At 42.5% G+C, this 17,031-nt stretch overlaps 1 pseudogene; it reads right to left on the bottom strand.

The window, feature by feature from the left end:
* Positions 1-3,488: 3,488 nt before the first annotated feature.
* LOC135389308 (uncharacterized) lies at positions 3,489-7,791 on the bottom strand (annotated as a pseudogene).
* Between the last annotated feature and the right edge of the window lie 9,240 nt (positions 7,792-17,031).

Here is a 17,031-nt window from a genome sequence, read left to right as displayed (position 1 = left end):
AATTTTCTTGCTTCTTATTTCCTACTCTTGCGAAATGAGATAGCAAGTTATAATGTTCTTAAAGGACGACGGAAGCGAAAATAAGCTGCAAAGCTGTTTACCTCATATTGCTGTGTGTACCAAAATGTGTACCAAAACAATGCGTAATTCGACTCAGATTTACATGTATTAGTTGAAATGCCGCCATAATCTCAATATAAAATTCTGCCGCGGAGCACTCTGAGTCCCTGGTGAGCGTCGACGCGCCGTGGTAGCAGACCACGGAAGAGACGCACGTTGCCTCTCCCGATGGAGTTCCTGACTTTCATTTCGCGGTTATTTTGCGATCGCAGGTTGATTTTCGCGACAAGAAAATCAAATGGCTGTGCTACAGCATGTTGCCGACTTCCTTTCGGCAACGCGGGGACAGAGTGTTCCTTGGACGAACGATACACCGATTGGCAGCACAAACACAGCGTCAAACATTGACTGACGTTTATTACAAAGACAACACTACCGAGGCTGGCCCCAAAATCCTTCCGAAGGAAGTTGACCTCATTCCCTCTAGGGGGAGAGTCTTGCTGCTTACATTTCTGACTGTTTTACCTTGCGTTCGGCCAGGATATGTTTCAGAACAAACACACTCTACTAGTCTGTGGTTGTTTCCGGGCCGTATTGGTCATTGGCGCTCGACTGGCAGTCGAGAGATGCCTAGTTCGAATTCCGTCAATGTCTGACTTTTTTCTGACTCATATTTCAATTGTTTTCGAAAGACAGGAAACTTATTCTCGCCGCGAATCCGTCTACTTGGAGACAGGTGAAAGAAGACAAGTAGTGCGCAGACATATTGTTGCGAATGGTTCCAAACTAATCCGGAGGTGCTCATTAGCTATGGCTTGTCAACGAAGTACATCAGGCTGAAAGAAGGAGCGGCCCCTTTTATATTTTTACGGAAACGGAATGCACAAATCTTTACCTCCACTTGGCATTTCGGCGCATGTCTGAAAAAAAAAAGAAGAAGCATAGAGGGGTACGAAGCCATCTCTCATCGGATATATCGCTTTCAGACCTCCACGAGATCTCCGAATCGAACATCTTGAGGCGCTGTTCGCAATAGACCGGTATCACACCCTAGTTTTGCAACGCCGCCGCTGTCGCGCGGAATTGTGGGAGTCGTAGTCCTCCGGCTATGGCGGTGGGTTGTGGCTGTTTAGTTCTGTGGTTCTTGCACATTCACCTAGTACGTATGGTCGGATACACATGCTGTGTGCCTGGTTGCTTTAGTAACAGCTCCCGAGATAAAGGCTTAAGCTTCCACCCATTCCCAAAGGACAGAAAGTTGTGGGGAGAATGGGTAGCCAAGATCGGGCGCACAGGAAACAAAGGCTGCTAAGTGGGACGCTGTTTGTCTCTACATGTATACTAAATCGTTGCCTGTGACATTTCCTACATCGTCAGTCACAGCTTCAAACATAATGCCGACGGTGTGTTTTGTTTGACATCGCGTTATAAAAGAGATCGGTTTTACTCTAGGTTCTCAAAATTCGTGCCTACCGCTGAACACAGAGTGTGTGGCGTCCATTTCGAGGGTGGCCGGAGGTCATACATGGTGCGGGTGTCCACAATTTTCGCCCACAAAGCTTAAAAACCAAGCGAAAAACTATCAAAAGGCTGCTACTCCCGCAAGGAAGCCCAACAGACCAGCATCAATCGTCGCTTGAGGTACACGGCACGTTTTGCATGGCTGTGTATATTCAGTGTATTTCTGTTTGACAATTTGTTCAACATAATAACACTGGGGTATGTACTGCAGACCGGGGCTATGAAAGGAGCCGCAACACACGTCTCCGAGGACCATTCGTACCCTCCGCCCAGTGGTTGTGACTGCCTTCGCGCACTTATCGTCACCCAAAGAGCTCAATTGGAACAACTTCAAGATGAAGTTGACGCGGGAATATAAGAGACAGAGAAGGTGCGGCAGACAGCTAGAAAGTGAGATGCAGAAACCACAAGGAAGTCATATCATCTGGAACAAGAAAACAACAAACAGAAGAGTCAGCTGTCTTGCCTGCAAAGTCTTATGGAAGAGATGAAAAAGAAGAAAAACAGGTTGTGGTGGTGATGGCGATAGGGCTTGCCGTTGTCGGCCTCAAGAAAAACAGAAGCCCTGTGCAGCTGTCATATAAACCTATAGTTACAGATGTTGGAAAATTAAGGTACTACACTGGATTTGGGACTTTGGAATTGCTAGAGAGCTTCTACTCATTTTTGGAACCAGACGTCAAGCATCTCCAGTACTGGCAGATGCCACCAACATCAGCACTTACGGAACGGAAATGCGCCCTTTCACCCAAGGATCAGTTTCTTTTGACTTTGGTCAGGCTAAGACTTGGACTTGACGGAGTAGACTTATCGTGCAGGTGTATTTAAGAACATCAAACATTCCTTACGGGTTCTGTGACTAGCAGGGATTGAAACTCACTCAACTTCCAACTTGCAGGTTTGGCGTCTCAGAAACAACAGTCTCAAGGACGTGGATTACCTGGCTTGACCTATTATATAACCGGCACTGTCAGGTCAGTACTACTACTCTAGACCTAGAATTGTGCCCGTGTGGCACACGACTAGAAGATTTGCTCTCCATGCTCATGATACGTAATTTTCTACGACTTGTCAACTTCATCTAGTTAAATCTTGGGCTCCTCCAGGTACCTACGGCTATGCCACCATCTCTCTGTGACAAGTACAGGCCACAAGTCTTCAAAGACAAGGGGTACGATACTGTAGACGGAATCTTGGACTGCACCGAAATTTTCATTGAAACCCCCACATCTTTTCGTGTTCAGAGCGAGACGTATTCCAATTACAAAAAGCACAACATGGCAAAAGGCTTAATCATGTATAGTCCCAATGGGTTTGTAACGTTTGTTTCGGATCTAGTACCCGGCGGAATGTCGGATAAAGCTATCACGCTGAACTCTGGTGTACTTGACTACATAGCCCCTGGGAGGGCAATAATGGCAGACCGTGGCTTTCTGATTGAGGAAGAATGTCGAAAACGATCAATTATTTTAAACATTCCTCCCATCATGAGGGGAAGAACTCAGCTCAGGGTGTAGGACGAGAATGAGACAAGAAGGATAGCGAGTGTGAGAATACACATTGAGAGAGCTATAAGGAGAGTTAAAGGGTTCAAAATCCTCAGAACGTTCTTTCTAAATAGCATGTCTTCGGATCTCAATAAGGTGTGGTACGTTTGTGCTAGACTTGTTAACTTCACCCGGAAGCCCCTTTTGGATAAATGAGCACAAATATGCAGCAACTGAAGGACATGTACAACGTTGTAAATAAACAAATAAACTAAAAAATTCATCTTTAATCATTTAAAAAAAAACATAACTTGCATACACATACAGCTACAATGACCTAGAACAACAGAAAATCACAGTTTTGCATTTTTATACACACAACAAAAGCAGGTTTTCTTTTGTTTGGTCTCACAAAATGGTTTAGTCGCAGTTGGAAATGAAAGCCTGCAGGTACATGTTGTAAAAGAATGTGCGGCGCTCGACTAGCTACTTAAAATATGCTGGGTCGAAAGGGACTAGAATCTGCACACACTTTTCTTCGCTGAACACAAAAAGAACACACGACTTCATCGATGTGAGTCCCATTTGCATTTGCACTTGTGTGTAGTATTTACTGCTACACTTCAGGCATCCACTGCGGAGTTCGGCCTTGCAAAATGTTTCCAAATTTAGAGGACTTTTAATTTCAATTACCCTTTCATTACAGCAGAAGCACGAGACAATGCCATCAGGGCTTGCACCGAGGAAAGGATGATTGCTGCATAGGAACAGTCCAGTCTGCTTCACGTCAATATTGATGTGGCATGCATTTTCTGTCTTGAAAGTTTCACGTGCTTCTCTCTCACACAGAATGCCCCTCTCTATTGCGAAAGTTGGTCTGTATTTCTTCGTGCCCATTAGTGTACTGATAAGTGACCGAGGGTCATGGGGACCAGTTTTCTTCCTGCAAGTGTTCACCCAAGTGTAAACCCTATGTGCCACGGAAGCTGTGATCACGCCTTCTCTATAATGGTGCCAGAGAGTGCACACGCTCTGCAGTCTCGTGGCCTTTTCTATGGCCAGAACTTCAACAGGAGTGTATGGAATCACAGGAAGCTTGTTTCTCACTTGGTATAACCATCGGGGTGGCAGGTTTTCTGTAGTTCCTGGGCCAGGGCTTGTTTTTTCTTTTACTTTGACAGGTATAAAGTCATTTGATTCGAGCACGTCTGCAAAGCCGTTGAGACCACTTTCTTTCAGCTTGATGTGAAGGTTCACTAGACTTGAAGTACGCAGTCTCAAGTTCTCATCTCGAAGTGATGACCATGCTGCTCGTCTCGTGTTACGCTTTGGAGCATCACTTATCCTTTGGCATGTGTCCTTGCAAAACACTGAGTCACCAAAATGCTCACTAATACGTTTAGGGTCTCTCGGTCTGTACCACTGTCGCTCTATTCCTGTACATGCATGTGCTTCCGGTAGGTAGCGAAGATCATATTGTGCAATGTGCATTAGTCCATAGAGAACGCAGCAGATATGTTTGCATACTGATCCCTGTCCAGCAACACACAACCAGTGTCCTGTGACAACCTCTCCGTCACACTTTGAGATCTCAGCAGTAGCAGTACTACTACTCAGCAAGCAAAATGTTGTAACAGTGAAAGAAAAAAAAAAGAAGATTGGTACAAGGCCTAGGTTAAGCCAGTTACAGCCACTGTTACAACAGCGGCGGATGACATTTCTGTTGTGTGTGTGTGCAGCAGAGACAAATCAATTCTACCTTTACAGATGTGATTTCAACACTAATAATGCCGAGATGTGGCATATGCTTTTCCTACTTCAGGGAGATAAGTGTCTCCTGAATGTTTGTTTGTTCTACCGAACATACCTGTAGATATGCTCCTTCCCAAAGAATGGGTTTAATGATTTCGTTTCTCGTGTCTATTGGTCGTCGTTACGCTCCCTCAGTTCAGTTGACATTTTTCGTTACCTGTGAAGAAAACTTTGAAATCACTTCATGTTTTCATGTGCAGACAACGCCTATAAGGATAACGTAGCCTTTACAGATGAAACTCCCTCATTTATGTTTTCGAAGCTGTGTACGACGACTGATTTTGCAAAGCTGACGACCGGCTGGCGAAAGGTCAGTTTAGGTGAGCCCTAGATCGTTCTAAGGGTTCCACATATACAAAAAGCGAGGCCGTCACCGTGAGTAAGACGCTAAGAAAGTCCATATGTGTCATATAACACGTGAAAGCACAAGCGGAGACATCCTTCGAGCTGGGCGGACAAGATAAATCCGACGCGTGTACCTCATGCCTCGATATTAGGCACTCATTTTTACGTTCCATAAGCCATTTCTACAGCGTTATCCTCCAAGCGCTATTCTTTCACAGACACAAGCAACACACAGCGTGAAACAAGAGCGGCAGGAAGCAACGCAATGATACGCCGATAGCGGCTCCTGTAAAGCGCTAACCGCATACGACGAATTCTCGACGGAAAAACGGCCACTGTCACCGTTTTTCCGGTGAGCCGACGCGAGCAATGGGAACTTCACCGATTTCTCGACGACAGCGGTGGACAGAAAAATTCGTCGAAGAGCGAAAGCGGCCGCTAGACGGCAGCCAATAGGACCGCTACACGCGCTGTCGTTCCACGAGCGGACGTGCCAGACCAGTGGCGGGCATTTCGGATGCCCGTATTACAGTGGCTAGAAGGAGAAGTGTGCCGGGCGCCGGGAAATAAGCGCACAAAACTGCAATGAAAGGCCCAGGTGGCGCTGGTCGCAGTAGGCGAGTTACCTCCCGAAGGGCCCCGACGTGGAAAGTTGCGGAGTTCGGCACTAAACCCGAGGATTTCACGTTAGCTTGAAAATGAATCTTGTTGGTTCATGTCCTCTTAATTATGCAGCGATAACTACGAGAACACGAGCATGCGCAATTTTTAAACAAAGAAAGAAGAAAAAAAATAGAGCCATGATGGGTACAGTACTGAACACATTTATATTTTACCGAGACGTCATAGCGAATATTTTCCAATGGCATATTTTCAAGCAAAAATAGCGTATTTTCGTTGAACATAAGTGAGGGGACAAGCGAGCTGGTGTATACATGTACGATTGAACGGAAACATCTCCTTGATTTCCGTTCAATCGTATTTTCAAATGCTCCCGTCGCTCTGTTTTTGACACATTCTCCTTATTCAAGAAAATCTGAGAGAGAAAGAAAAAAAGAGACTTTGTAACAGAATGCAGTCGTGTGACTAAAAAGATCTGAAGAACACGTCTAATCAGTTCATTGCAGTGCACGTCACAGCCAATTTGTTCAAGCATTAGATTGGTCAAGGACTTGCATAAAGTCAAAGATACTGCGGGCGTAGAGCTTCTGAGTGGAAAAATATAACGGAAATGCTGCTTCCAGCACTGAAATGAGCTTGGCCAGTCCATGGCCAGGATATAGTAGACGTCGAAGCAGCTGGTGAACTCACTTTCTTGGATCTGTGCGGCTTATGAAAATGATCTCTTAGTTTATGTATAGCTCTTATAACCATGGCCTATCCAGCCTATTCATTCCCAATCTAGCAGACAGAAACCTGAATAAAGGTGCGTACAGGGTTTATTATGCGCACTGTATACATTTTCTTAACAGGAATTCTTAACCTTTCTAACCAGCCCTTATCAAATTCTGTATAAAGCACACTGCATACAGTTTTTATACGGCAATTTTTCCGTTTTGTAACCAGCTCAGACTAAATCTGTGTGTAGCAAACAGGGAATTTTGGACACGGAATTCCATTTGATTTTTCCCTGATGCGTCATGTCATTGACCATTCTTTCATGTGCCGTACGTTGACAGAGATTGCAAAATCGTTTCCATCAATGTTGACGCACAACGGGTTGAAGTTGTGCACCTGCGCACCAGAACCCAGGGGCGGATTACTGGCCACTTGTCGGTGCGTAGCGCAGCGTCGTCTCCATAGTAACGCGTGCTGCACCTGACCCGCTTCGTCGTCAGAAGGAAGAAGTGACCTTACTCGCAGCTTGCCACCGTCGCCGGGCGTGTGGCGTTCGTAGCCATTGGGCGAGGAGGTCAGCCGACGCAAAACGCTGCGATGTTCGTCGTTGAAAATGGCGCTTGTGTACGCGTTTCTAGTGGAACAAGGAGCCGCTTCAGTGAAGTCAACGAGGAAATTTCGTGTTCACAAGGATGTCTTCACGTGATTGTCGGAAGAGCAGTTTGTTTCCTTCTTTCGGCTGTCCAAAGCCTCGTGTATACACATACAGGATGTATATGGAAACATGGACATGACATCGAGTGTTTCCCATGTAGGGAATGTTATCACCCGCATACGCTGAGTTAGTGTGTTTGTAACCCACCATTGTGAAGTTAACTTCGTCTTGCACAAACATGACATTCCTTTATTTATGAAATATTTGGACACTGCAGTAAAAAAAAAAAAAGACTAGCAATACTTGCGCTATTCATTTGTATGCTTTTTCTGCACAAGCTTGTGCGCAAAATATTGTGATATTGGAACCAGTTCCTACGGGAATGAGCCAGCACATGTTTTATTGTCCGTATTGTTAGTAACTCTGATTGGCATACCTAGTATAGGCGGTCAATGCTTCCTGCGGTCCGCCGTTGTTGTTCCACCATTCTCCTTCGTTCTTCAAGGAGTTGGTGCGATATTGATGGTGGCACCTGCCTCCTCCTCCGTCGACATCTGCCTCCGCTCCGCACATTTTGAGCTTGGCTGCGTGCTGTAGCCGGCAACTCTCTGGAAGCCTCAGCAGGCTGTGTGTCGCCCTGAGCTCTTACACGAATAACTGCTTGTTTAGTTGTACAACTAAAAAGGAGGAGGAGGTCACTCGAAAAGCTCAGCAAACACACCGTCAGTCCACCAAATAACTTTATCCTCGTCAGTATAGCAATCTTCCACGCGGCGTATAGTGCACAGATCACCGTCCTCGTCTTCTACGAATGTTATGCTAAAGTAAAATTCGCAATTAATCCTCAACACATGTTTCGCGTGAAAAGAAAAAGAGACAGCTCCGAGCACCGAAGGATTCTCTTCGAGCCGATGACGGCAGCAGACGACACTGCAATGCATTCGCATTGGCTGATTCGTGTCTTACGTGCTCTTCTAGCGAAGTATGTGCAAGAAGGTTTCTTTCCACGCGGTAACAAAATTTATATTTCTTAGAGGTAAATACAAAGTGAGTTAATGTCGTCAAATTTAGGCTTTTTGCTTGAGAGACTTGCGTCTGCCATCGAGAGTAGCGTCATTGCTCCTCGCGCTGGCGAGGCTCGCCTACCCAGCGGACGACGGTGGCCTTACTGACCACTTGCGCTTGCCCGACGGTGGGCGTTGCCACGTTAGGCCGACGCACCGATGCGATGGCCAGTAATCCGCCCCTGGTTTATTTTGATGGGTGCACTTTCTTCGTGAAATACTTCGGCGCGTCCGGAACAGGGTTGGAACGGCATCGTCCGTTAGCAGCGACCTGGCCCTCAGAATTTCGACGTTTTCGTCGCCAATGATGTGCCGAAGAATCCTCATGGTATACCCTTCCTCGAATTACCGTTCACACACAACGCAATCAATTGTTAGTCCTTTATCCGCGCTTTACGTTACGCGTCTACTCTTCTCTGCGGGTAGTTTCTTTCGGTGGTCGGAACAGGAGGACCTCATGTTCGTCCTCACAGTGAATGGTAAATGCATTGGAGTGCACAGAGCGAACATAAACGCTTCGCGTTTCGTGTCTGGTAGGGGGCCTGACTTTGCAGATGCCTGGCAGACTCCTTCCCACCTCGTCGTGTATCGGTGGACGCAGAGAGGAAAAGTGTTTGGAATGCGTTACTCTCTTGCGTAGTGAGGCGCGGAGGGTAATGTCGTGTAGCCGGAGGCAACTGTAGGTTGCAAATGCAAGAGGTAGATTAGATGAAGAGGTGATTTGGCGCTCTGTGGTCGCGCGGTCTGCGCGTCACGATTGTTGTGTTTGACTCATTTGCTCGCCTACAGCTAAATGTGCGTATATATATATAGAGAGAATGGGTATTTGTGCTTTTTGTGCTACGTGCTTGGACTTAGCTCCCTGGACGATTTTTGTCCATACTGTAGTCGACCGGCTTGTCTGTATCTTTACTCTTTTTGCGGTAGTGCTTGTCATGCCCCGAGCCGGAAAAAGACAGTGTCAGAAAGAAATACCGATTACATGCGCATCCTGCAAAACCAATGTTTGCGATTCAGCGTGAAAAATTCTCACGTGAATCTATTACCTTTTGCAAGCACTTATGAGCCTTCGCCTTGGGTCGCGTATGCGCGTTTTACTAGACGACGGTAGATTGCTGTAGTGCTGACGACTTTTCTTTTTTACTTTGTGTTATTGGTATGCAAACACCACAAGACCGGGCTGGCATACTTTTGTGGACGTCTTTTGCTTTAAATAAGATCTGAATAAGATAATATAAGGTAAGAAATAATAATAAGAAGATTTATCTGAGGTGCATAGGTCATATTTTGGGGAATTCTCTGTTCCGCGTGCGTGTAGCATCCATAGGACACCGGTGTTCTATCAAAGCACGCAGCTGATATTTCATAGATATTCATCACCAATAAAGTACAGTTCAGCAGAGATGGGGAAGTTAATTAGCACACAAAAGTTGCTAGTTACGAGTTACGTCATTGAGCTAATTACCATTGAGCGTGATTCGTAGCGAGCTGAAGTGTGTACGCGGCGCAGCGAACCCTGTTGCTCGGGCTAAGTGCCACACTGACCAAAACTTCACTTGCAGAACAATCTTCGGGGCCTTGAACTTGTTCCCCAACTGAATTGTTGAACTTGTTGTCGCAAAGACGCCGACCATCGGGAAATATGGTCGCCATGTCCGAATGCCTTACTCATATTAGAGGCATTGCCAGCTACTATACAGGCAATTTTCCCGAGTTTCACACGTCTTTCTGTCAGCACCTCCTCGAAGGCCCTTCGAATGTTTTCACCGGTGTGGTGGCCAGAAAAATACTTGAATGCGAGCGTCGCGTTACGTAACTTCCACTCGCTGTTGATGAACTGAACTTTGATGCCAGTACAGCATCCCTTGTACGGCTGGAAAAAGCCGGAAACTTTATCTCTGTATCTATAGGACCAAACCGAAGCAACTACGTATGCTTTATCGCTCCAAGAGTTGTGGGGTAAATCACTATTTTTTCTTTCAGCAAAGAGGATGCTCTCAGATAAGATAGTACAAAGGCGATATATTACAATATATACAGTTATCGCAAATAGATGTTGGTATTATTCGCCGGAATCGCTATCCTTTCACATTCTTTCCTTGAAACGGAAGTCTTTCTTCAAAATGGATGACAAGTCGGCAAAGTTTGTACAGAGGCGATATTTCTTATTGAACATATAGAGAAAGTTCAAATTATTCGATCATAGAAACAATACTCAACCAAAAACGAGAAACAAATTTAATTACGTGTTGCTGCTTCCGGAAACGGGTTCGTTATCGTTATCGTTAACAAATTTAAGAAAAAGTCTACAGTTTTGACTTTGAAAATTTACACAAGAAAATGATCTTTAGTGTGGAATTTACGTTTTATCATGTTATGACCTAAAAACCTATAAAATTATAGTATGCCTTTTCCGTTTGTAGTGCCCGTATGCTGATAGTTTTTTCAGTATGGCTACTGGAGACCTCGGGTACATTTTTGTGAATTGGATCTACGTTTATGTGTGATCTGGGCTGCTTATAATGATTAAGTTTGCAAAAGCAATATTTGCTTATTATAATTAAGATTACAAAGCTTCCATTGTGCTTATGCATAGTGCTCATCCTCACTGTGTATTTGTTAAACATTTTTGATGACAGTTGTGTGATTCGCTTCTCCCAAAATCTGATTGCCACATAGAATTTATCTCATATGCGTTTGTGTGCCGTGCGTTACGAGGATTATATGATTAGAAATGCAGACTCCGCCTGCGCATCATGCTTGTAAAACCCTCCATTTGCATTGCAGCATTTGATAATAGATTCATTTCAACATATATTGCCGAAAGATGTTATAGGCCTACTTTCAATTATACATTTGTCGTTGCTCATGAATAAGAGAACTAGTCCAGCTGTTTGAGAAATATGCACACTGTGCAATTTAATTCACGCAATATGATAAGCTTTCGCAAAAGATTAGTGATCCTCTTTTGTAAACAAAGATTTATTTTGATTGATTCTGATTGATTGATTGACAGCGATTCTTCTTCTCCTGCAATTCTATCCTTCGGATGTTGAAGTTGTACAGAGCGTAGTCGGGTAAAACTTATTTGATTAACAGCGCTGATTCCGTGTGAGGATCCTTTTACATAGTGTGGAATATTCGTTTCCTTGGCAATCATTGTTCTCAATCTAACTATGCTAAACACAATCTGTTTTCGTTGCGATGCATAGAATTCATTATAGAGATGACAAAAATTACATTTATCACTTCAGTTATACACTTGTTTATTTCGATAAATTAGGATTGTCCTATTCCAAACTCTGAAGTTCTCGTTTGCTGTCTTGACTGATGAATTGAGAATGCATCATATAATAAAGTCGATGATATCATATGTGTCGCTTGAATCCAGCGTTGATTAATGCAATCGATATGTTGTCGCCGTATTTGTATCGCTTCAGTAACTTGCACTTAGTTGGCACAATCTTGCGCAATCTCTTATTGATGCTTCCTTTCTTTGTATGAAGATTCCTGAATGACGTTAGAGAGAGTATTAGATGAAAATCGTCCGGTGGTCCACCCCAGCTGATGTAGTCATTGAGTTTCAATAAGTGATGATACATCAGACCTTATACAACAATATTGAAGTTCTGCTCATTCGACATCTTTGCAAGAACTGGTAGAAGAAAATAATTGCGTAGCTGTGGTAGATATCACTTGATACGATTTTTATGTACTTTCCATGCCAATAATTAGATGTAATTTCAACAAATTCATAATGAATCGTGCGATATAGACCGCTTGTATTTGATAATTTGATCTCACTGCTTTCTTGATGAATGCAATGCCCTTTGCAATGATTACGATTACATCTGGTGCTGAGTACTTCAATCCTTCGTTAGCCGACCTAAAAAAACTCCACCATCAATCCCAGTGGTCCTTCCGATGTTGATGTACAGATATTTTTGTAACTATTGTAGATTCGGCATACAAATTCTTGCACCTTCAATTCTGTAATTTGTACCATATCTCCGAATACGACCATGTCTAGGACGTATTGAAATGCAGTGATAATGGAATCGTTTCGCGGCTCTTCTTTTTCGAAGCAGTTTTATATCACATCTTCCCATGACTTATGGTAACGAGTACAAAATCTGTCCATCTCTACAATGTAGAGCAATTGTCTGTTTTCAAGTGTGCCTCTACACTTAATTAAAAGCATATCTATGCTCATTTTATTGTTTAAAATTCCTTATGCTATCTGGTTTAAATGTTATGAATATCCTGCTCGTGTTGCCGTGAGAATTATGGAAATTTATTTAAAAAATATGTGATGTGTAAGAAAAAATGTGTGCTTTCAATGATTCTATGTACAAGACAACGGTAGAAACCTCCCTTCCCTAACTTGATGCTGGTGTTGGGGTCGTCGGCTTTCATCACTCACTTTATCGCTTGAATCCACTAGTTGATCCTGTTTATTCATTGAAAAAGACAAGTTTCTGTACAGATTCTGTGGTGTATTCACGCTGCTTGCTTAGAAATGATTTGTCTGAATTAACTATTGTTTTGACTTTGTTTCGGGAATTCACTCGATTGATATTCTATGAGTTGGGAATTATGTATGCATGATGTATTGGGTCTGTTTCCTTTGTAGGAAACTTTTAAATATTTCTCGCTTGCTTAGAAAGTTACTGCCTGAAATAATTATTGTCTTGTATTTGTTTCAGTTGTTCACTCGATTGAACTTAGTAAAAATAATCTCTGGGTTAGGAATGTCTCATATTTCTCAGTTGCATTTCACATATGTTGTTTCTGTGTGGTTCATCTATATAGATCTCTCTGTTGCAAGATATTACAAAAAAGGATATAAGTAAATTGGTTTCTCGTTTTTGATTGAGTATTGTTTCTATCATTGAATTCAAATTCAAATTCAAATTGAACTTTCTCTACATGTTCAATAAAAAATATCGCCTCTGTACAAACTTTGCCGACTTGTCATCTACTTTGTAGAAAGACTTCCGTTTCAAGGAAAGAATGTGAAAAGACAGCGGTCAGCGAAAATACATCTATTTGCGATAATTGTACAATAAAATATCTCGCCTTTGTACTATCTTATCTGACCTTGAGAGCATCCTGTTTGCTGAAAGAAGGAATAGTGATTTACCCCTGGTTTACCCCTGGTAGTGGTTTGGCTCTCTATTAATGCTAGCTGTTGATCGTGTTGTTTCTCATTATTTACTTACGCCTATGCTCTTCAGTTTATATGAAATTGAATAATTAAAAGCTGTGCCATCTTGGAACAAAACATATGCAACTTAGATTCTCTATTGTGCTTGAAATTACTTAAAACACTCAATAAGAAACATGATAATGAGGAAATTATTAGTATAGCAATAATAGTGATCGTGTCTCAGACTTGTTATAATAAAATTTGAACTTTGATTGTAATCGTATTGATTAAGAATATCTTATTCGATTAAATGTAGTGTCAAATAAGTGTTCGATTAAATGCAGTGTTAAAATAGATTTTCTAGTGTTCGTGTCGTCCTCTATGTGTCCCATGGTCTTCCACGGTCTCTGTTGTGCACAATTAATTACATACATCTATCGGCACTTGTAATTGAAATTAAAATTTTGCTATTGCAATGGTGGTGGTCACGTCTCAGACTTTTTGTAATATTACTTGAAATTTTGGTTGTTATCATATTGATTAAGAATGTCTGTTTGATTAAAAGTCACGTCCGTTTCTCGTTTTGATAGAGCAATGTTTCGCTATTATCTTCCATACATGTTGGAGGATACGCCAGTTTGGTTTTCTATTAGTGGTAGCTATTGATTGTGTTGTGTTGATTCGAATTATTTCCTTATGTCTGCGCTATACACTTAATAAGAAACTGCTTAATTAAATTTGTGTCATGCTGGAATAAGACATATTAAACTTAGCTTCCCTATTGTACTCAAAATTACTTACATCTATCAGAACTTGTAATTGAAATTAAAACTCTATTGTTGCAATGATGGTGCTAACGTATAGGAATGGTAGACTTTTTATAATAAAACTTGTAATCTTGATCGTAGCCGTATTGATTAAGAATATTTTCGTTGATTAAATGTGCTAGTTCATTTTAATTCTGATTCATTGAAAACTTGTGTGTATGATTACCATTAATAAAAAATATTGTGTTTGATTCTTTCTGTGTGATACCCCTTCAATGCTATTGCATCATACCTGTAATAAGTAAGTATAATATTTGTTACGTGTATCATATTGTGTTTCTTCTGCTTCAGGGGTTTAGGCTGGGTTTTGCTCCTTCACACGGAGTCACAACATAATTCCTGGCTCTATTGACTTCAATAAATATATTTTCACTTGTACTTTTGTGTATGGCTACTTGTACTTGGTATGGTGTGTATGGCTAATGTAAACCGCCTACCGTACAGCTGTTGTAACGGGAAACAAATTGCGAGTGAAGTCGGCCCAGGTTGAACAATGCGCGACGATAAACGCACGCGCAGCCCTCCGCCCGCCTGTAAGCGCTCAGACAACCCTCCGCACACAAAAATCGCGAGTGAAGTCGGCCCAGCCATAGGCGCCGACTGCGGGGGGCGCGGGGGATCATACCCTCCCCCCCGCAACATGAACTAGGGAGGGGGCGCCGCCTCTCCCGGGAAGTCCCGCAAAGAGACTGACACCAACCTTTGGGGCTCGGCGCGCCCAGGTCATAAGAGCGAAGAGGCATCAACCCCAAAAATGCATCTTGCAATTTGTAAAATATGTATCCGCCCACCATACTCATTATCACAGTAGAAGGTGAGGCGAAGAAACACAGAGGATGACACAAGACATAGCCTGAATTTCGCCCTAAGCAATCAGATCAATGAAACGAAGCAGTCGAAAAGGTACCAGCAGCTGCCAGTGAGGTGTAACGGTAGGATCTTCGGAACGCATATCCGTTGGGAGCGGGTTCAACTCCCGCTGCTCCATTTCATTGACCATATTCATTATATTGCGCGCATTTCGGGTCAAACACCGAGGATTCAATGCATTTTCTTCCTTTTGCACTCAGTTTTGAAAGGCGTAATGCCTTCAGTTGTGCACATGTTCACTGTTTACGTTCTCCCTGTTTTTTCTTCTTTGTTTTGTTTTGTTTTTTCTGTTCTTCCTTCCTCTTATTTCTATACCAGTTCTGCATACATCATAGGATCCCGCCAGAGTGTATGATTCTTCAGCTTTAGTTTTGTGTTGTTCATTTTTCTTTTACTTTACTTTACTTCTTTTTGTTTTCTTTTGCTTTCTTCTTTTCTTTGCCTTTTTTGTCTTCCCCCTTTCACTTTTTTTAATAACAAACCGACATCCGTCTGGCTTACCTTTCCTTTCTTTTTTTTCTTAATAAACATTCCCCCCCGCCAGAGTACTTACTTCACGGTGCGCCCTTGCTCCCCACCCCCACCCCCTCGGGCAAATGAAAACTCTCCGCCTCTGGGCCCAGCGGTCAATAAACGCGTCTAACAGTGGGCCCGCCTGTGTTTCTCATAACTTCTATACTACTATTATAGATCTGAAAGAGACAGATCTGTGATGTATAAATGTGATATTTGTAGACCGGAAAGGGATACGCCGCACAAATAAATGTTTAATGGCCTTTTTAATATATCACCTGGTGATATGGTGATGTATCACAGTGGGCCCGCCTGTGTTTCTCATAACTTCTATACTACTATTATAGATCTGAAAGAGACAGATCTGTGATGTATAAATGTGATATTTGTAGACCGGAAAGGGATACGCCGCACAAATAAATGTTTAATGGCCTTTTTAATATATCACCTGGTGATATGGTGATGTATCACAGTGGGCCCGCCTGTGTTTCTCATAACTTCTATACTACTATTATAGATCTGAAAGAGACAGATCTGTGATGTATAAATGTGATATTTGTAGACCGGAAAGGGATACGCCGCACAAATAAATGTTTATTGGCCTTTTTAATATATCACCTGGTGATATGGTGATGTATCACAGTGGGCCCGCCTGTGTTTCTCATAACTTCTATACTACTATTATAGATCTGAAAGAGACAGATCTGTGATGTATAAATGTGATATTTGTAGACCGGAAAGGGATACGCAGCACAAATAAATGTTTAATGGCCTTTTTAATATACCACCTGGTGCATATGTTTTGCCTTACCGATACTCTGTCACCGTGAATAATCCGTATATGAACATTGTAAAATTCTGAGAGCGCACAAGAGGCAATGTAGTATTTGATACTTTGTATTCTCAGGCTATATAGGGGACCGAACAGTTGCACAGTGTGGTAACCAGAGTAGCTATATTTCACATCGCGGAATTAGGTTTACTATGTGGAAGAAGCTTGTCTTATCTTTGTCACTTTTGCGTTTTACTGACTTGCCGCAATGTCTGAGCACATTCTGGAAAAATGCACACAAATGGACACAAGTGAACGCAACCATAACAACCATAACCATAACAGTAACACAAATTTGTGTTACTGTTGTAGTTGTATTCATTAGCGTCGTCCTCCAGTACTTGAAACTTGATATCTCGATTTCCTCAGGGGTTATTAGAAGAGACGTGCTTAATTATGGTTCAAGGGTCAACAAAAAACGTTAATATGTAGAGAATCACCATAAGCCTAACAATTATTTATTTTGACAGTGTGGATTTTGTAGGCGTAAATTCTTAAATGATTTATTCCAGAGAATGGATTCTGATGGGTAGAATTTAAAACGTGAATTTGGTAATG

Source organism: Ornithodoros turicata, chromosome 3 (assembly GCF_037126465.1).
Source record: "Ornithodoros turicata isolate Travis chromosome 3, ASM3712646v1, whole genome shotgun sequence".
Lineage (NCBI taxonomy): Eukaryota > Metazoa > Arthropoda > Arachnida > Ixodida > Argasidae > Ornithodoros > Ornithodoros turicata.
The sequence above is the reverse complement of the archived record's forward strand: the minus strand, read 5'-3'. Positions and strand labels throughout refer to the sequence as shown.